Source organism: Mus musculus, chromosome 6, assembly GCF_000001635.26.
Source record: "Mus musculus strain C57BL/6J chromosome 6, GRCm38.p6 C57BL/6J".
Classification (NCBI taxonomy): Eukaryota; Metazoa; Chordata; class Mammalia; order Rodentia; family Muridae; genus Mus; species Mus musculus.
Genome location: NC_000072.6, coordinates 16,522,636 through 16,545,000, shown reverse-complemented (window position 1 = coordinate 16,545,000; position 22,365 = coordinate 16,522,636). Strand labels below are relative to the sequence as shown.

Here is a 22,365-nt window from a genome sequence, read left to right as displayed (position 1 = left end):
TTTGTAATTAGGCCAGCCTTTGTGAGTAAGGCAAACCAAAAGAAAGCATGCTCAGAGTAAATACAAGGGTCTGCCAGTCTGTCTTTCCCATGTCCTGCTGTCTTCCCCTGCACTTTTCTTGTAGTTAGATTCAGTGTCAAATAATGTAAGCTTAAAATCATACTTTATCCACTTCCCCTTCCTGGGTAATGGTGTACTAATTACTCCACCCACCTACCCTTTATTCATCTACTCATTCATATTCCTATCCATTTATCTGTTATCTGAGATACAAAGTTACCTGTCTGAATTCATCAGAAATTTTTACATTAAACTTATTTTTTCCTAGCTATTATTTTGCATTTAATTTTTAAAAGTGCAGAATGGTATTCACTGTTTTCTCTTATGTATATAATGCTAGGATATTAATATAACTTATTTTTGATGTATACATTACTGAAAAAATAGATAAATATGCCTAGACTATACAACTACTATAAAATTGTATGTTTACAAAATATTCATTAATTAGTTTAATTTTAAGTTGGTTGAGATATTTTTAAAACGTTTCCAGTATTTCTTGATGTAATTTTGTAGTGAATAAAAAGGAACCGAGAAAACGCTTGAAACGCAAGTGTGTTTCTATGATGTTATTTGTTGTTGTGACATTTTTGAGATTGAAAGTTGAACTCTGAATTCCAGTAAGTCAAATAATGTTTATTGGTCTATGCTTTTTGTGGGAAAAATAGTCATGCCAAGTGGCTTAACTTCCTTTAAGATGTAAATTCACACACACACACACACACACACACACACACACACACACACACACACACACACACAGGTATTATACATACTTTTAAATGAAACCAAATACCAGGCATTAGAAACCTCCTTTTAAATGATTTGTCAGAGTAGTCCAACTAATTCTCCGACCAGTATAAGCTATGGATGCTGCCCTTGTATACTTTTCAAGGGTTTAGGGTAGAACTCTATTGCTGAAGACTCTGAAAATGGCACTCACATGACAATCAAATATCTAGTTGGATCCAGGTTCCTCTCAACAGAAGGGAAATTGTGTCTGGTAACTGAAACCTGGTCTCTTTGGGTAAGTGAGGTCATGAACCCTAAAAAATAATCTACTACAACTACATCTCTAGACCATTAGGATTCCTTGTTCCTCTCTTAATTTTATCTTTATACCCACAGGTAAGCATAGCTACAATCTTTCATCAAACAAGCCTTTCTTACGGCAAATCGAGGCTACAGAAAACCGCAAATGGACACAATGCAGTGATCAACAAATCATGGGAAGCCTGAAGCAAATAGATGCATCTATGTTCTCATTCCTGCATCAATGACTCAGGAAACATCACATAATAGAGGGTATAATAGGGGCTGGAGAGACGGCTCAGTGGTTAAGAGCACCGACTACTCCTTCAGAGGTCCTGAGTTTATTCCCAGCAACCACATGGTGGCTCACAACCATCTGTAATGGGGTCTGGTGCACTCTTCTGGTGTGTCTGAAGAAAGCAATAGTGGTATACTTATATATACAAAATAAATAAATCTTTAAAAAAAGAATAAAAGATCTTTAAAAAGAAAAAAGGAGAGGGTATAATGATTATAAGAGTCAGAATAGCAGGAAATCTGCTGTAACACCATCTCTCTTAGAAATGGATGCATGAACAAGACACAGTAGCAAAAGAAATATTAGTGTCAAAGGAGAATTTTTTTGTAGAGTCCCAGTATTAGACAAAAAAATATATTGACAACTATTGACTTCTGAGAGAATGATAGTTTCTCCCAGGATTTGCCCTTTAATTGGTTGTCTAATACACAGTGGTAATCTCTGATACCTTAGTCACACAAACAGCAAAAAGAGACTCAACAGGTTCCATCTATCTATCTATCTATCTATCTATCTATCTATCTATCTATCTATCTATCTGTCTGTCTGTCTGTCTGTCTGTCTATCCATCCGTCCGTCTGTGTCTGTCTGTCTGTCTATCTATCTATCTATCTATCTATCTATCTATCTATCTATCTATCTATCATATATATGTACATATGATATATATAATGATATATATATATAAATAATTTGGCTCTCTCTCTCTCTCTCTCTATATATATATATATATATATATATATATATATATATATATATATCATCTATATATCATCTATCTGAAACACACACGTACACACATCACCATAATAATAAAAGAAAAAGACATTCTCAAATTCCGAGTTTGGGAAATGGGTACTAGAGAGAATAGCTACATGGGTACAGAGTAAGTAAAGGAAGAAGGGAAGTGATTTAGTTCTCTTTCAGTTAAAAACACTGAATAATAATTATTGTTGAAAATGTGTTATGTGAGATTTGTCTAAGAACTCCCTACTCACTCAATTTCATTTTTATGTGGGTATGATTGATTCAAATATATATATATATTTATATATATATTTGATATTATATATTTATATATATATATATATATATATATATATATATATATATAATCAAGAAGAGTAAATTTGCTCAGTTTTTTGATGATGACTTTTAGAATAATATTACCATCTGAAAGTCCAAAGTCACAAGACTAAATCTTTGTAAACAAAGGAAGAAATAAGTATCCTTTTAATGAGTGTTAAATTTTAGGTTAGGCTATCATTTTTATAACAAATAGTTGCAATAGAGAAGGTGATTCAGAGGGATGCTTCTCACTACTGATTTTGAGATAGGGGGTTGCTTGACTCACCACTATCAACACTACCATGTGTTCTGCAACAAATATATTTTACATTTTTATTTGATTTATGCTATATACCTGGATTCACATTAGAGTAATTTTCCATACATGATTTTCAAACATTTCCTGCTCAGTTTTGTCATTTGTACTTTCCAATGCAAGGCTGACATTGTTACTTTGCACTACAGTTTCAAGTGTATCTTTCATTGCAATTAATGTGAAGTGTGATTTTAACCAATGTCTTCTTGAAATATTTCCCTTATCGGTGTTTATCAGATAGCCATAGGATTGCTAAATTCTATTTGAAAGAAATCTTTCTAGAAATTATTATACAAGTTATTAGCCCCAAACCTAGGAAACACATGAAACTCAAGAAGAATGAAGACTGAAGTGTGGACACTATGCCCCTCCTTAGAATTGGGAACAAAACACCCATGGAAGGAGTTACAAAGACAAAGTTTGGAGCTGAGATGAAAGGATGGACCATGTAGAGACTGCCATATCCAGGGATCCACCCCATAATCAGCATCCAAACACTGACACCATTGCATATACTAGCAAGATTTTATCGAAAGGACCCAGATATAGCTGTCTCTTGTGAGACTATGCCGGGGCCTAGCAAACACAGAAGTGGATGCTCACAGTCAGCTAATGGATGGATCACAGGGCTCCCAATGGAGGAGCTAGAGAAAGTACCCAAGGAGCTAAAGGGATCTGCAACCCTATAGGTGGAACAACATTATGAACTAACCAGTACCCCGGAGCTCTTGACTCTAGCTGCATATGTATCAAAAGATGGCCTAGTCGGCCATCACTGGAAAGAGAGGCCCATTGGACATGCAAACTTTATATGCCCCAGAACAGGGGAACGCCAGGGCCAAAAAGGGGGAGTGGGTGGGTAGGGGAGTGGGGGTGGGTGGGTATGGGGGACTTTTGGTATAGCATTGGAAATGCAAATGAGCTAAATACCTAATAAAAAATGGAAAAAAAAACAAAAAAAATAAAATAAAAAGAATGAAATAAGAAGAATTTTCAACATACATTTGCCTGTAAGCATGCTTGGCTTAATTTGCTCATGGATAGTGTTGCTATGGATCTAGATAAATAGGGTTTTAGGGTTAGAGTTAGGATTATGATTAGGGTTATAGGTTATGGCTAAGGTTAGGATTAGGGTTGGGGTTAACTCAGACTCTCACAGTGCTTCTAATGGAGGGCTAATAACCATCAACTGTTCATAGACTTCTAGGTATGGTGCTAATGCCTAGACATGGCTTCAGAACTCATCTGCTTGGTATTCATAAGACTAAGTGAGACCCTAAATGCAGTTAGAAGGAAGCATACCTAGCGATGGGACTTGGGTTCATGCCTGCCTTGTTACCTTCACCCTAGTGATCCAGGGAATGTACAAACCACCTAAAAAACTACTCTTATTCTTGCAAAGTACCAGTGGAAATATATAACCAGCAAAGTTCAACACATAATGATGCTTTATTGAGGTAGATTTTATTATGGGAGTATAGTGAATGAAGAATGTAGAAACAATGTGTGTTTACAGAATCTTATAAAATGACTATAAGATGTTTATAAAAATGTCACGATAATATCATAATTTAGCTGTTTTATTTCTTATAATACATAGAGATAAAATACATTGCACTTTACTACATATCTTTGTACTTGATTTTTACTTCACCATCTAGAAATTACTTTGTTGTCAATAGAAATACTAACTTTGGGTATATATTCTTATAAAGGGAGCATTATGCTAAAGAAGATATAGCTCCTATTGAATAGACTCCTAAATAAAATACTCATTTCACTATGATGGTTATGTATTTCAATTCTATAACCTTTATCTAATACTCTATTATAAGGGTATTAGTAATCTGCCTTTATAGTATGTATTCATATACTCATTTTTAGACATATATATACATATATGTGTATATATATATAACATAGAATGTCATATTTATGATCATAGAATTTAAGTTTAGGAAATAATACCTTTAAATGTAGTTAAACTTTTGGAGAAAAATTGGAATACGTATTTGACTATAATAACTGGCATAAATTGAAAAGGAAATATAGAGAGATGCTTATTTATGTCATAGAAAATATAGAATATTATTAATTTCTAATTTGTCTATGATTTTTCCATCATGGCAGAAAATACTTCCATTATATAGCCTGTTTGAGGACCTCAATGGATCTCTAAATGCAACACTTGAGGATTCTTAGAATAGAAGCTTTCTTTTGAAGTCTGTGCATCACTTAGTAGCTGTGTGGCCTGAGATCTGGGGATGGCAATATCTGGTTCACAACTTTGTGGCTGAAGACTTAGACAAAACATTTTGTACCCAATGCAGTGGCTGGCTCATAAATATACACACATTATTTTCACTTGACAGAGGTCCTTAAGAAGAAAGCATGGGAAATTTAGGGATATAAACCCAAAGCACAGAAACTGGGATCTTCAAACTCTACCAGTTCAAGAAGCAGTGTCAGTTTCACATCTTTTCCTCAAAACATCTGAATACTAATTAGCATGTTTTGAATATGTGCAGACGTTTTCCAGTATACTTTCTGCCTCATTGATATGTACTAGTTTTAAAAATGATCCTTAATGTTCCATACACTTAATCTGGTTCTGTTGTTATACACATACAAAATATTTTAAAAATAGACATGGAATACAGAATAAACACACATTCACACGTAGCCATACAAACCTGTCTCACCACTACTGATAAGCAGGAAAACAAGACCAGAAGAAAATATCAATAAGGTCATCTTCCAGGATAGTGGATGTTAGTGTGTAGAATTATGAAGGAGGGAAGTTGCTAAGGTTGAAGTTTCAGGTTTTAACATTTAGAAATCTTTGTATTTCAGATTTCCACACAAGTGCATTACACACACACACACACACACACACACACACACACTTAATACATTCACTTGAGGCATTCAATTATATATGTTCAGATGGTTATTTTGCATATCAGAATCTCTCACTGAAGCAAAATGTGCTCAACCATCTCTACTTTATGTATCTCAAAGACACTGGTGTCAGTCATCAACATTTTGTCTTAAATGAAATAAGAAGAACAGCATGCTAAATTGACAGGCATGAGTAACCATTCTCTTAAGCATGTGACTCTTAGGGTGATAAACACTTGCACATTGGATGGCTGGAGTCGGTGTTTCCTGGAACTGCATTTCTGATGTGTAGATTGTCATAGACCAGGTACATAGAAACAGACATAGAAACATTCCCTCTAGAATGTCAATAAAAATAATTTCTGGCTAATATTAAGCGATAAGAAACAGCTTAAAAAACAGTCTTCCACGATGTAAATATGCATCACAGGATTTTTTTTTTAGTTGCTGGAAATAAGTTTGTCGTCGTTCTCAATTTCTGTGTTAACTTTTAGAACACACAAATGCATATGCAAATACTGAGTTTGACAAATATCCACCAAAGAATTCTTTGTTCATTAGACTAAATGTATTTGAAATAATGTAAGCTTTAAAAAATGCCTAAAAGATGTCAGGTTAACAATATAAGTAATCACAAAATTAAGGAGGATTTAACAATATCGCGCTATTATCATTTATTACAAAGGCTGCTAGAGAGTCATAGAGAAACAAATTCGCAGGATACACTTGGGAAACAAACACTGGAATTTAATAGGTATTTTTCAAAACTTATATTGTTTGTTCATACTTTTAAAAAATAACTAAAGAATTACTATAAAGATGCATTCTGCCTATGAAAATGTACAAAACCAGGAATGTTCAAATTAATACTAATGAGGTAAACTGTATGCCTATTTCACTTCACAATAGTTGCACATATTTTAAATGGCTCAATTAAAGTTTATTCAGACTAGATAATTGGTCCAGTGTGGAGAATAATGTCAGCATTAGATATTAAATGAAATTTTTTCTGGAAAGGTTTTCTTCCAGAAAGATGAGATATATTCAGAGGTATATAAATAAGTAAAAATATATTTTAACTTTCTCTTTATAAATATTTTTTCTGAATTATGAAGTCTGATACATTGATACATTGATACTCATTTCTTTCCATTCTTGTATTTAAGAATCATTCATTCACTTCTCATTTCTGTGCAAACTTATTTAACTTTGTACACACTGATATTTTTTATGAATTTTCAAACCCAAAGTTTCAACTTACATATATATATATATATATATATATATATATATATGTATATATATATATATATATATATATGAATTTTTGCATCTATAGAAAAAAGTTATGGGCCCAATGATAGGAAATCTAGTAGGTGCATATTTACATAAAGCAACATATTTATTACTAAAACATTTCACATACACACATATGTAACTCATGAGGTTTCTTCAAAAGCTATAGTTAGATTGATATTAAGAAATGCATTTGCCTATAAATTTTGAGAATTGTTCTATATTTGAAATGTTAGATTGATGCAACTTATAAGAGTAAGTGTGACTATTATATCCATAAGACCTCATGCATTTTTTACACTAAAAACAATATAAAGAATAGCTAAAGAAATAATCTTAAATATAAAGACTGATTTGTTTTTAGTATCCATTACTTAATCTTACTCTAGAGCAAATATCAGAAAAGATACATCTGTACACGTAGCTGTGACTTATTTGATGCTTGCTCATTGAGACTTGCATGCATTCTTTCTCTTAAAGTCTAGAAGTTTCTCAAATCTACAATAAGGCAGAAGCAGAAAGAATTGGTCACTGTTTGTCCTACTTATGGAGCCAGTAATTGTCTTAGCGGTCATAAATGGAATACTGCTAGACTTCCTGGGAAGGGGACCTACTATTTTATTTTCACCCTTGTTCACTTTGATTCTCTAGGGGCTGCTGATGGCCAAAGTGCGTATTTCTCTGGGCTTTGTCCCCACTGTTACAGCACAGACCATCCACTGTCAATTGCCAGGCCACGTGTCATAGAAACGCATCCTGCGCTTGAGGTCACTCTCCAGCCTCTCGCTTCTCTTTCTGTGCATCAGCTCTCTTAGCTTGTTGTTGCTCAGGTGCTAAAGCACAGGCTGAATGAAGCTCCTTTGCCAACCTCTTTGCCTTGGCAACTACAAAAGGAGCCAGCAACATTTGCTGCACTGCTTCTTCTTTAAAAAAAGGAAAAAAAAAGAATGAAGAAAAGTAAGAAACAATTTAAGCCAGCTCCTGAAAGAGAAATGCAAGAGTCGAAAGAACTTGCAGATACACACACAGGAATGTGTTAAATTTTGCCCCGATAACAATGGTTTTCAAAGCATTGTTAAATCTGCACGAAAATTCACTCAGGAGATATTTGCATGCTTAATAATTACTAACTTAACCATACTAAGAAAGACAATACAATTTTCTTTCAGAAGGTTCGAATTTCCAAAGAAAATTCTGAGGAAGATTTGTCATCCTAAGATATCTGAATGCACGCGATAGCTACTGTAAAACAATAGCACTTTTTATCTGCTGCTCAGAGTATCAGAGATCAAGCATGCAAAAGGTTCCGTTAACTAGCATAATATACAAAAAAAGAGCAAGCTAAAAATAAAAATAGATATTTTAGATCATTTTTCATATAGTAGAATAAAAGCATACATTGCAAATCAACCTAGTGGGGTCATGATAACACCATCTTTATTGTTGTCGTTGACAGTAAATGTAGTCTATATTAATTTTATCGCCTATGTATTCACTGAGCTTTTATGGCCTCAGAAAACTTAATTTTGATAGAACCATAAAGGTCTGTTGCATGTTGCACTGTGTATATATTTATGAATATAGCTGACTCTTAGACACATGTAGCTCATTACTCTTGACTGGGATGGCTTATGAGTATTGACGTTGTCAATTTTTAACTCATTACTCATCACTGCTTACTGAGAGTGCTAATAGCATATTGCCATGGCATTGGTGTCTGCTGTAATGTAAATCCTGACATCGCTAGCTTCCGCTACTAATCTGCCTCATTCAGTTCATGTCAAGATGATACATCAAAATGTCACCTTAGCTTTAAATATATCTCTATTTTCACAACATTACAATTAAATTTTTTGTTTAGAATCTAGATATTTTTTTTAAATAGGAGAAACTGAGCCATATTGATGTATTCAAAGCAATTGCCGGTATAAAATATCCCCTCCAAAAATTAAGCATAAAAGTAATAGTTCTAAATGAAAAATAACTTACTAGAGAATTAACTTTAAATCTAAAATTTGGACCATTTAATAATTAAAGGTTTATGTGTCCTTAAAAATGAATTAAACTCATTTAAAAGGTAATTTTACAGTGTGGCACTGTTTGAAGTCCAAGTATTTTAGAGCTACCAATCCTGAGTAGTGCTACACATGCTGACTTCTACTTCAGATTAAACTCATTGACAGTTAGTTTTCTTCTGTTTATTTTGTTTTTAATATCTCTTACCTCCAACTTGATGCATTTGTGCATATAAATTTCTTTATGTCTCCTATACATTTTACAAGGTCCTTTAAGATAATTTTTCATATTCTAGGTGCTTCAGTTTAAGTAATGCTACAAAAGTGTATTTTTACTTAAAGTTATTATATCATTTGCTTCTTTTTTCTTCAACTTAGAAAATGACCAGTCCAATGCTGTGCTAGAAAATTATTTAAGGTGGTGATGCAATATTCTCTCTTTTTCTCATGTTACAAATCACATTTCATCCTTCTACCCTATGTGAGCATCCATCAGTGTCCCTTTAATTCCTATTGATTCAAACATTTCTTATATTTTCCTAAAAGTTCTCAACAGACACTGAATTTCAGTCTTAAAACCAATGAATACATAGGATACCATTTCCTTAGAATTAGAGTAACTTAAAGAAAGAATTGGAATCATAAACTGGGCCTCAGAACTACTTGAAAGTAACAAAATACTTTGAAGGCAATTGCTAAAATACGTTGTCATTCACATGACTGTGTATGTAAGGAAGGCCAACTGACATACATGTACAGGGGGCACATGTTTAATAGCTGAATTTATCAGGACAATAGGAAGAAAATATCTAAGTCATCTAGAAAGGAAATGTGCATTAATATTTGGATTTATGAAAGAAAATTATCAAGATGAGTGAACTATTAGTACAAAGCAATTCCTATATTTGGATATATAGGAATTGGATATAAGTGTGTGTGTGTGTGTATAAAATCCCCTTTTTTATATAAGAGAGAGGTTTTAAGGTAGAACTCGGAATTTAGTAGTTAAATATTTTTGCTATTTAGTTTGAGATTCACACTAGACATTGACACTATTACTGAGGACATGTGCTTGCAGACAGGATTCTAGTGTGCCTGTCCTCTGAGAGGCTCTACCAACAGCTGACTGAGACAGATGCAGGTGCTCACAGCCAAGCACTGGACTGAGGTCGGGGACCCCTATGGAACAGTTAGGGGAAGGATTGAAGGAGCTGAAGGGGATGGAGACTCCATAGGAAGACCAACAGTGTTAACTAATCTGGATCTCTGGAAGCTTCCAAAGACTAAGTCACTAACCATAAAAAAGGAGCACACACAGTCTGGTTGGAGGGCCCCTGGCACATATGTGGCAGAGGGTGCCTTGTCTAGCCTGAGTGGGAGACAACGTGTCTAATCCTGGAGATCCCCAGGGAAGAGAGATGCTGGCAGGGAGTGAGTTGGATAGGCAAGAACCCTCTCAGAAGCAAAGCCAAGGGGGGATGGTTTGAAGAACTCAGGGAGGGGGAACAGGGAAAGGGGACAATATTTGGAATGTAAATAAATAAAATAATTTAATAAAAAATAAAAAAAATCTAAGGAAAATATTTCTGCTATTCTCTGTAAATGTAAATGTAAATGCTAAACCCTTTCTTTCACTTTTTTTATGTTTTAAGAGGGTGTCATTGTACAACCTCATTGACCTGGAACTTATTATACAGCATGTTTGGCCTTGAACTTAAAGTGATCCTCCTGCCTCTGCCTCTGCCTCTGCCTCCTCTGCCTCTGCCTCTGCCTCTGCCTCTGCCTCTGCCTCTGCCTCTGCCTCTGCCTCTGCCTCTGCCTCTGCCTCTGCCTCTGCCTCTGCCTCTGCCTCTGCCTCTGCCTCTGCCTCTGCCTCTGCCTCTGCCTCTGCCTCCGATGTATAGGAATTACAAGCTTGAACCACCATACCATAACATTTTTTTCTCTGTCCCTGTCCCTGTCTCTGCCTCTTTCTAAAGTTTGATTTTGGGTAACAGGACCTCACATGATAGTTCAAACTGGCAATCACTGTCAATCAGCCTCCTGAATACTGGAGTTTCAGCCCACATTCTGCCATGCTAGGCTCCCCTGTGGTTTTCAAGACATTAGCTCTATTACCTGATTCTTACTGTCTTGGTGTTCGTGGGTCAACTCCTCCTAATGTCTTTTAATTTTCGATCATCAATTATCACTGTACTGTTCCCGAACTATCAATATAAAAGCTCAAAATGACAAAAAGTTTTTGTTATAATGGCTCCTAATTTTTCAGACAATTTTCTTACCAGAAGGACAAAGTCCACACATTCTAACACCTTAGTCCTTCCTTTACGCCCTGTCCACTTTCTCAAGCCCCACAGGAGACTTTCTTTCCTTTTAGCATAGAGGCAACCTGAAATGCTATGAAATTAATTTGATGATAATTGAAATACTTTTATAAATTCTAAAGAATTATAGTTTTATCTGTTTATTACTGAAGTTTCTTACTGAAGGTTACATTTTTGCTGTGGTGGTTTCCTACAACCCAAACTATCTTTTTGTAGATAGCATTAGACTAATCTCAACTAGTTATGTCTTTACAGGGAAAATCCTAGGCAGAAAGAACTCTGCCCATTTAATATTCCTCTAATCCTCCATGGCTCTCATTTTCTTCGAATTAAGGTCTATGAATAATGATAGGATCTCGCCAGGTTTGCTCTGCCTCTTGCTTTGTATATGAGGTCATTACCTTCTGTCTTCTATTCATGATCAAGAAAAAAAAATAATCAAACAATATGTAGACACTACAGTTGCTCCTAGCTTCACTGTGAGAATCTGAGATGTGCATGGTGACCTAAAGGCCACTTGTTGAGTAGGCTAAGCACCTTTGACAAAAGCTGTTGAGACTGAGCTTTAGAAAGCAGCATAACTTTATTTTAGCTGCCACTACATGTACACAGGGAAATTGACACTCAAATAGATGTCTTTGTTTCACTGATTCAAATGTAACATGTTATACTCACCAATGTAGCTACTTTGTGGCCCTTTCTCCTTTTACGTTTTAAGACAATAGTTATCAGTAAAATATTTCTGTTGAAATAGCTTATAATATATGAAAATAAATTTGATATACACCATTTCCAGTAAGTTATATTTAAAGTTAAAGATGGGGAGATACTTGATTGCCAATTTAAATTAAAACTATATTTTTTTAAACTATTCTGAACTAGGTGATAATTACTCTACTCTATCCCTGTTATGGAGGTTGTAACACTTTGGAAATACTCTAAATGTTAGTCCATATACCAAGTGGCATGCTGTTAGTAAATGTTACCTACTCACTTCTGGTCATTAGTTCTAGAAAGATCCTACAGATTGCATATTGATTGTGAAGATACTGGGAAAACCAACTTGTAAAGAATGTTGATACTTTTGTTTTTCAGACCAGTATAAAATATTTCTGCGATTTTGTCCTATGAATTTATGAAGTGAAACTTTCCTCTCAGGTTATATTTCTGACAGTGGTCAAGTAATGTCTTGATGTACTCAATATTAAAACTATGTAAATATGATGCACAATTGGAGCATTATACTATTGCCATATTCTCCTCAGTCATTAAAATCAATAGTCAGAGATGACTAGGTTGACGATATCAAGAATCCAATGTTAGCCAAGAATTTATCATGAACATTTGTCCATCTAAAATTATTAGGGTCTTTAGATAAGAATTTAAGTGAAGAATTAAAACAAAAGATAACTCAAAACAAAAATCTAGCAGTCGGATAGAGAAATGGCTCAGTGGATCAGAGGACATATTGCCTATTTGGATGACCTGAGTCAGATTCTCAACACTCTCACCAGGCAAATCACCGACAACTGTAACTCCAGCCTTAGGGACCAGCATGCCTCTGGCCTTCATGATCACACACGCTGATGTGTACAGATTCACACACAGATGGTTAAATAAAATAAACCTTTTCAAAAATCTAAATCTGACTCACATATTAATATAATAATAGAAGAGAGATACTCGTGTAGATCCCTAAATACACTACCCTTACTACAGATGTGGTGACTGTTTCTTTCTACATTTGTAGTCACAGTAGCAGGTAATTATCACACTCAGAGATAGACATCCTAAAGTCTACTTCAATGCAAATAATCATGTATACTTAGTTTGTATCCAATAAATTTGATAAGGAATTTCTTTGACTTCCCATTTTGGAGGATCTAGCCAACAAGAAGAAGCATCATGAAATGGATGAAAACATTAAGTACAACATAGTTAATAAAAATATTCTTGTAAAACCTCTCTAACATATTCTTGAGCGGCTGTTTTCCATTTGAGGACTCGTGCACAGTTTTGTTTATTTATTTATTGTTTCTCTAGTCTGTTCTCGGGTCAAACAGCACTCTCTGCGGTGATGCAGTCTAAGCTGCTCATCGTTGCTCATCACGTGGGTGCGTGAAGTACTCTAATGGCAATGGGGAGATTTTAGCACAAGAAAATTCAGCAAAAGGTTTCACAGGCAAGTGTAATGAGGTTTGCACTGCAAAGACATACGTTTATCTTTTATTTAGAATGACAAAATCTTAAACATATCCTTCAGTGCTGTCTCTTCCTTCCTGGCAGATACACTGTATATCAGTAATCTGGACACCAAGTTATTTAAAGCTATTATTTAGTACCATAATAAGTAGTAATTTCAATACAAGGTAAAATCACCACATTGTCTTGTTTACTACTGATGTTAATTTTAAGCTGACGTTCAATGCTCCCCCCAAAAGGCAGCCTATGATTTGTTATCATTAAACTGTCAACTCTCCCTTGAGATAGAAATAGATTCACACTACACTTTTTTTTTTACAGCATATCACTTTATTTTCTATCAGTCAAAAAAAAAAATTCCAGAATCATTTTAATTGTGTCTGTGCTATTTTTCTATTAACTGTTTCATGCATTTCCCTGGCCTTTTAATTGCAGTTTAATAGTGGTCATTAACACATTAAGGGGTGTTAGAAGAACATTTGAAGTCCTCTTGACTTCTACCAAAGTTGACACTTCAATGCTAGAGTAATTTCAGCTATTCATTTATTTAATAGTGACCTATGCAAATGTGGAACCATGTCATTTTACAAATTGACTGTAATAATTAACTAGAAAGGCAGAGTAAAATGAAACAGGTTATAATTAGAATATAACTAACTGCTACAGTATTACGTCAGCTAGAATAAAACAATCTCAAATGATTAAATTGGTTTCAATTATTAAGAATCAGTTTAATGTACCCACTGTTCTGATTTTTACATTTCTCTCTTTTGTGTGCATTGGATGTCACTTCATACAATTTATGTATTTTATTCATCTTGGTAAAACAGGCATTACAGAAGTTTAATTAAGTAGTAAAAGACCTCACATTATTCTGCTGAATTCTAAATTACTTATAGAAAGTAGTCAGGGAGCATACTACATACTACTCAGGCTCATTTCAATTAGCTGTGTCTATTAAGCTTCCAACATTCTTCTTACACAGTAAATACATGTAGTATGTCACTGGCCATCAGGTTGCATATTTTAATCACATAAGTATCACAATTCTCCCAAATGGCTCTTGGATACATCTTTACCTGTATCACTTTCCCTAAATGACAACTTAGACAAACTTTCTGTGACTTGTATCCTTTGGAGACTACTTGTCCATGAATATGCAATTTTAGCCAAAAGACAAAGCTCCAGACTCAGACATGACTTGGATCTGGCTTAGTATTCTGATCTCTTTTTGTTGAAATTCTTACAACTTTTGATCAATGATGCCAGGACTTTCATTTATGCTGGGCCCTACAAGTCATATAGCTGATCCTACTTTAAATACCAGCTGTAGGGATCTGTTTACATGTTCTTTTCATTTAGCATATGAATAGGTTCAACACTCAGTAACTTTTACTTTAGAAAATTCTTCCATGACTGAAGGAGGCCATTAAGCCCACCAGCTGAATCAAATGACAGCTTCAAATGTTAGAGCCCATGATATAGCAAACGCAAAGACTCTATTTTAATTAACATATTTGTGTTATTGTAATAATTTGTTTTTTGGTTTTCACATTATAATAAAATATCTAGTGCTGCGGACATAGCTCACTAGTACTTGCCTAGCATGTCGGAGGCCCTGGGTTCAGTCTTTAATACCACAAAAAACAAAAAGATGAAAAACTATATATGAAATATACACCGATAGTGTTATAATCCAACAAAAAATGGAAATATATTAAGATTTTTACCATATGGAGATCTGAGACATGGGTAAAATAATCTTTACCAGGTAATACATATTTCCAACTTCTGTAATATCCATATGTTATGGAATATATAAAATTAGATATGGACATTTATAGGTGAAATGTACTTATTTAGTGTAGATGGCCATTGGTGGCTTCAACTATTGGTTATTTTTACGTAAATGTGTGCTTCTCCAATATTATTTTATTTTGATGTTGTAGTAAAATCCCATCTTCATTTCACTTCCCCTTCCACCTCAGCCTTCCAAGCCTTCTCACATATGCTTCATCACTCTCTTTCACATCCATGGCCTCTTTTTACATTGATTGTTATTACAGACAGACATACAGACACACACACACACACACACACATACACACTCCTAGTTACTACCTATTCAGTGTATATTATGTCATTTTATGTATCTTTTGAAAACTGACCACTTGGTCTTAGATGACCACTTGGTGGGCTTTTCCCTGGGGAGACAGTTTCTCTTGCTCTCAGTAGTCCATACTTACCCATAGTTCTTTGCATAGTGTTAATGACTGTGAGCTTTCCCTTTTCATGTTACTGTGTCTGTTGTTGTTATTCTTGTTCGGTTCATGCTTACACTTTTTTTTTTAATACATAATGCATATACACTCTTCTATGAAGGAATATATTTGATATGATGGTTCTCTCTTCTGTCTTCATTTCTTATTGATCCTGATTGCTTTAGCACCTTATTTGGTAATTTTGCCAAGGTGCAGAACTTTCTGTATCATTACTATATAGAATAGTAGTCTAAATTGAGAATTCTCAATGAACCAAGATTGCAGGTCATATGGTGTGTGTGTGTGTGTGTGTGTGTGTGTGTGTGTGTGTGTGTGTGTGTGTGATAGAGAGAGAGAGATTTGTTTATTGGCATAGGAGATCTTTAAGATAGCATTCGGCTTTGTAGCACATTGGTATATCATTTAGCTGTAGTCAGCAATTTGGGAAGATCTCATTAACCCTCTAAGAGTGACCAAATACAGGAAAAGTCTCTGTTCCTCTTTGAATTCGGGGTTTCTGCTCATAAGAGAAGATTACGAATAAACAATCTGAGAAGTTTAAGAATTTTCCAAATGTTCAAATTTTCTATTTTCAGGAGAATACAGAAATCCAGTATTATGTCCAAGAAATGGTAATCTAAGGCTGGGATAGTCTATGGAATAGCTTTACTACCAAAAATATGGTAGAGCCAACTAGACAGAATGAAAGCTGAGTAGAAACCAGAACAGCATGCTGTTGTTGTTTAGTACTCCCAGAGATTATAATGTCTTTGTAAGATTCCCAGGTATGAAGCTACAAGACTTTCAAATTAAATTGATTCTTCGGTCATGAATCTAAAGAATAAATTTACTTCTCTTTATAGTGTTTAGAGACCAAAATCTTATCTACCCTGTCCATGCAAATAATTGTATCAATACAGCTGTGAAATAACAATGCTTTTCCTCCAGCACTCAAGAAACAAGCAAAAGGAATTCAGCTGAAAGAGTATTCTGACTAATGATATTCCTTATCTGTGTAGACTGAAGATTAAGTAAGACTATATTATACTTAGGGCATTAGGAGGTCAAATGAGTAAAAAGACAAAATATGTAATCTTAAAAGAATAGCAATAATTTTTATGAAACTACTTAGAATTTGAAAGAACGCCCTGAGCTTTAAAATCACTTCTATTTTTTCCAAATGAAATTAGAGTTCTTTATTCTAATGTAATTGTAATTAATATTGTGTAGTTGTAATAATGTAATTATTATTAATTACATTTTCCAAATGTAATTAAAATCCATTGCTTGGAACAAAGGCAATCAGTGGGTTTCATTATCTGTATTTCTAAAAGAAACAATTAATATGGCAGGTTTCAGTTACATAGCACAAATATCCAGATACTCTGGGTCTCAGGACTATAATTCCTATACCTGGAGCAGAGTAAACCGATGTAATACATGCACATTTGATTTTAGAAAGCAATTTTCAAAGTTCTGTCTCTAATGCGTTTATAATTTAGTTGGTTATAAAAAACACCATTCATTTCGATTCATTTCTATATTTATGTATGACATCCTGAATGACACATATTTAACTTTCCAGAATCATATATATCACAATATATCACAAACAGCATCATTAACATTTCAAATAGGGGTTACTTCTGTATTCATGAGTTAAACTTTAATAGTAGATTAAATGTAATTGCAAGTGCATACGTGTAATAATGTTACAGAGTTGTCAATTAAATGTTATTAATGGGAGGTTACATTTTCTGTGAGTTCAGAGACAATGTCAAATTTCAAATTCCAAGGTTTATACTAATATCACCCATGTAATTTATTCTTTCTAAAAATCTTGGTTTATTCAGCAGTAAAATGGGCTGAACAGTCTCATTTATTCTAAATGAACGAAAAGGTTAAGGATTCCTTCGAAGATTAATAGAAACATGTAAAAGATTAGAACTTAGAATTGATGATAGAACAGTTCCCTTTCATTTTCTTTTCCATAAAAGCTGATATAATAAATTGGGTCACAATAAGAAATTAGATAAATTCATAAAGCTCATAGAGAAGTCTATCAGTTTTTTGTTTAATTGCTGGGTGTTATTTAAGAAAATTTTCCTATCTTATGTCTTTCAAGAATACTTCATTAACCTGTCAGTCTCCTCTCTCTCTCTCTCTCTCTCTCTCTCTCTCTCTCTCTCTCTCTCTCTTTCTTCTCTCTTTCTCTTCTTGTATGTGTGTGGGGAGGGGGAATATATGCATGTGTATGTATGTGCATGACTATGTGTGTGACTGTGTGTTTGTATGACTATATATGTGTATATGTGAGTGTGTGTGTGTGAGAGAGAGATAGATTTGTGAGTGATGCATGCATGATGAGTGTTGAGCTGCTCACACCTATATGCATGTATGTATAGGTTGCAGCAAGACATCAAGTATATTCTTATATCACCCTTACTGCTTTGACATAGAGTCTTGCTGTGAACAGCAAAGTGGCCTTGGAACTCCAAGGACCTTATGTCTGATCCAGTGATACTGAAGTTACAGATGCAGATAGATATGTCTGGGTTTGTTGTTGTTGTTGCTGTTGTTGTTGTTGTTGTTGTTGTTTAATGGATGATAGTGACTCACATTCAGATCCTCAGGACTGCTGAGCAAGTGCTCTTAAACCCCCTGAGCCAACTCCTAGGATTCAAGGAGCTAAATCTTTCGTGGACACTATATTGATATTGGTGGAAGGCCAGAATTATTTTTTATAATTTTCTTAAGTGACAAAACAAACAAACAAATAAACAAACAAACAATCAACTTTACTTGGAATCCCCAAATGACAGGGAAGGGGTGGGAAGGGAATTCTTGCCATGTAGGTAAAGTATATAATCTTTCTTCTTGTGGCTCTTCTGTGCGGTGTAAAACCGTATTGGGAAGAGCAGGTTGAGACCCAGAGACTTGGTGGGCACACTCCTCAGGCTTAGGTGACTCCCAGCTCCCTGTAGACTCCTGACTTGGGACACATGCCATGATTCTAGCATAAAAGAAACGTGACCTATGGTCACAGAGGCCCATGCTAAGGAGGTACCTTGAGGTCCAGAGGGCTTAGCCAATGAGCTTCCTTCCCAGACATTCCTCCCTGCAAAAGGAATTTAATCTCAGGTCCACCCTGAGATGTGGAATATGGTTTTATGCATCTTTTTTTCTGCCTTGACAATAAACTGTTTAGAACCATGGACTGTCTTTTTCATCAAAATCCGCCATGGAGAGCCATGAAGAAGGCCTTCGCCTACAGAGCTGCAGCCTAATCTCCCATCGAAGGCCTCTCTGTGCTCCCAGCCATGACCACCCCACCAAACCTTCCTCTGCCAAGCCAGGGACAATCACCATGAGATAAACAGGCACTCTTCTTTCCTCAACAGCCCCCCCCCCCAAAACAAAGCAAAGCAACAGAAACAACAACAAAAAACCCGGGCTAGTCACTGTCCCCAGCCTGCTGCCCTGACTTCCAGCAATGCCTGAATGTCCAAGATTCTGATTCATTGCAGGCCTGGGATCTGAGCCAGCTCCATCTTTTCCACACCTAAGACTGTTCTTTCCCACCCCTGAGTAGTGCCTGGGTGCTTCCCTACAGCCAAACTCCCCAAGTTCTGCTTCACCAAGTGGTCCTACCCAGTGGCAGAGCTGACTTGGTCCTACACACCTACACTCTTTCTATTAACAGTCTTCACGCAGCAACCACTCTCAGAAACTTTCTGAAAGTTCATAGCAGGTTACCAATTAGCCCAGGTCAGTAGTCATTGCACTTTCAAACTCTACTCAGTCTGTTATATGTGTATTATATTGATTAATCTAATGTGTATGTGTTCCTCTGCCATTAAGACAGTCTTGTTCTCTACATCTTCCAAAATACCAAATATTTATACAACACAACTATCCAAATACAACCTCAGTAGACTATTTCTTGAAGTTTGGGACACTTAATTTTGAATACTTTATACCTATTTTACCGAAGAAATAACTTACTCATGGCTCTGCAAACAGTAGACCACGAATATTTCTCATCCCATCACTTACCACCTGTTCCTCTGCTGGTTCTCCATAGGTGAATTTAGATGCCCATCTCCTAACCGGGTTAGCCACGTCTGGATGTGGACTGTATACATATCTGGCACATTTGCACTGCTAAGGTGTGGCCATGTGTTCACTGGGCAGAACACTATAGCTGAGAAAGGCATCTCAAGAATACATTGTCACAGTCATAACTACCAATAGCAGAAACCCAATTACCTTGTTGAATTGCACCTCCTCACCAACAGAAGACATAGCTCTTACCTGTCACTAGACAGTCACAGAAGGCAAAAGGCTCTGATGAGATTAAATTGCCCTTGGAATTCAGGTGGTTGCATGCACAGGGAAATGAAGAACTACTTTCTTCTGCTCACCAGGATCTAGTCTATATTGGAGCAAAGGAAGACAAGGCATTGTTCACAGCTGTGGGGGTGGTAAGAGTGCCCGTATTTACACTGCGTGCCCAGTCCCTGTTTTCTCAGGAAGTATTTACAAAGGAAAAATCTTGACTGCTTGAGGAGATAAGGAATCCTGAAGGTAGGGAGCCACATTTTTACAAAGCAGCATAATCTGCCTGACGATGCTCTTATTGTTGACACTGATTTTTATGATGAACAGCAAGCAAACATTCTCTTTACCCCAAGGAGAGATGATGCTTTTAGTTCCAGAGGCTGTTCACTTTATAAATGTTCATAGAAAGACAGCCTGGAGAAAAGACTTCAGAAGCTTCCACTCATACCCCAGGACAACTGGACAGATGCTCCGGAACCTTTCCATGTCTAATCTCCTTCGAACTCTCCCCATCCTCTTCCTATTTCCAGATGCTGTCTCCCATCCTGTTTTTCTGGAAACTTACGTTTTTGTAATAGCACATCTCTCTTGAAGCAGGAAACATAAATTGCTATTGTGCATTTATTTTCCATAACAATGGGGTGCTCTTGATAGGGACAAAGGGAAAGAATGGGGAATGGTAGTGAGCTCTGCCTCCCTCCCCTTCCCAGGCATCATTTAAGAAATTTGAATGTCAACATGTCAGGTTCCTGTGACACAAAGGGCATGATTGGAGGTCATCGGTAATATTCTCACAGATTGGGAATTGAGACATTGAAAGGAGGCAAATTTTAAGAGCTACCCAGGAAGTTTTCCAGTCTTGTTTTCAGCTCTGGCCTCTCAAGGCTAGATTGAAAACAAACCCTCCTGGCCTCGGAGTCACTGACAGAGGCTTATGCCCTCCTGGAAAATAATGGTAAAGATGACCCAGGGATGGGAGCTTAAAGCAGTTACTCTTTACTCAGTATGAACATAATTTTCTGGCAGAGTGGGGTGTTTGCTATAGTCCAGCAGAAGTGAGGCGGAAACAGGAATACTATAAACCGAAGGCCAGCCTACGTAGGATATGTAGACAGATCTTGTTTGGAAATCAGAAAAAAAAAAAAAAGTTAAAAAAGAAAAAATAAGGACAAGATGGGGCACCAAGTAAAGAGTCCAAACCTGATAAGCCAAGACCAAGTCCGGAGATCCATGTCACAAAATAAGAAAGGACTCTTTCAAGTGTCCTCTGACTGTCACATGTGCTGTGACTCATGCTCAACCCCTCACACAGAAGTCAATCAATAAATATTAAGGAAATGAGAGTAGAGATAATGATAATGATAATTTCTTCAGTATGGGTATCTCCAACATTTACACTCCATACAAAAGTATTACGTGAGGTAAAAAAATGAAATAAAGTTTTCATAAAACATCAAGTCTGATGAAGATTAATAATTTTTATGTGGAAAACCATGAGACCTTTTTTTTTAAATGAAAAGAGTAATAAAGTATTTGCATTTATAAACTGTTTCAGGAACCTTAGCAGGGTATCCTGTGATTTGCTCCCAGCATTTTGATCCTGTGTAGGTTGAGGCTAGGAGAAAAGCTAGGAAGGAATAGAATAGTAGGTGTGACAACACCCACGAATCAGAGTGCAGCTGCCATGCTGAGTTTGAAGCCAATCTCTTATGGGGCTCCCCATCTGAAGGATAATCTTGGTGCTTTGAGTACAAGAGGGTGTGATCAGAGTTTACAGACTAAATAGCAGAACATGGCTCAGTCTCTAGCATTCTGTACCCCTGTGAGCTCTGTGAATTTTTAAATTATATTATTTTACTTGTGTGGCCCTGTGACTGAGAGGATCATCGTCTGACAGATTGAAATGCAATTCTGTGATTAAGTGGATAAAATTTCATAATGAAAACATTTTAAATATAGCTAAATTGTTATTATAATTGGAATTTTAATCATGTATCTCAGACTTACTCAACATGGTGTGAGATAAACAAAAACCCTTGCCTTTCTTGTTGATTAGCTATCCCTAAATGAAAGATGTTATGTAGAATCTTAAACACAGCTGGTTTTGGTACCACAACAATATAAGGAGGGATTTATGGTTTCTTGTGGGGTTTGCCTTGTTTTTTTTTTTTTTTTTTTTTTTTTGAGATGGGCTTATAAAGCAGTTAAAATCTAGCCTTCAACCGGGAGGGGAATAAAAGCTGTAGTGTTA

The 22,365-nt window shown here is 35.7% G+C and overlaps 1 long non-coding RNA gene across 3 annotated transcripts in view; it reads right to left on the bottom strand.

The window, feature by feature from the left end:
• The window catches only part of Gm36503, a 149,626-nt gene extending 129,380 nt beyond the window's left edge, over nt 1-20,246 (bottom strand). For all 3 annotated transcript variants that reach the window (XR_377354.3, XR_377353.2, XR_003956406.1), the window contains exon 1: nt 20,088-20,246. This is a non-coding gene — a long non-coding RNA (predicted gene, 36503). The remainder of the gene's footprint in view (nt 1-20,087) is intronic.
• Between the last annotated feature and the right edge of the window lie 2,119 nt (nt 20,247-22,365).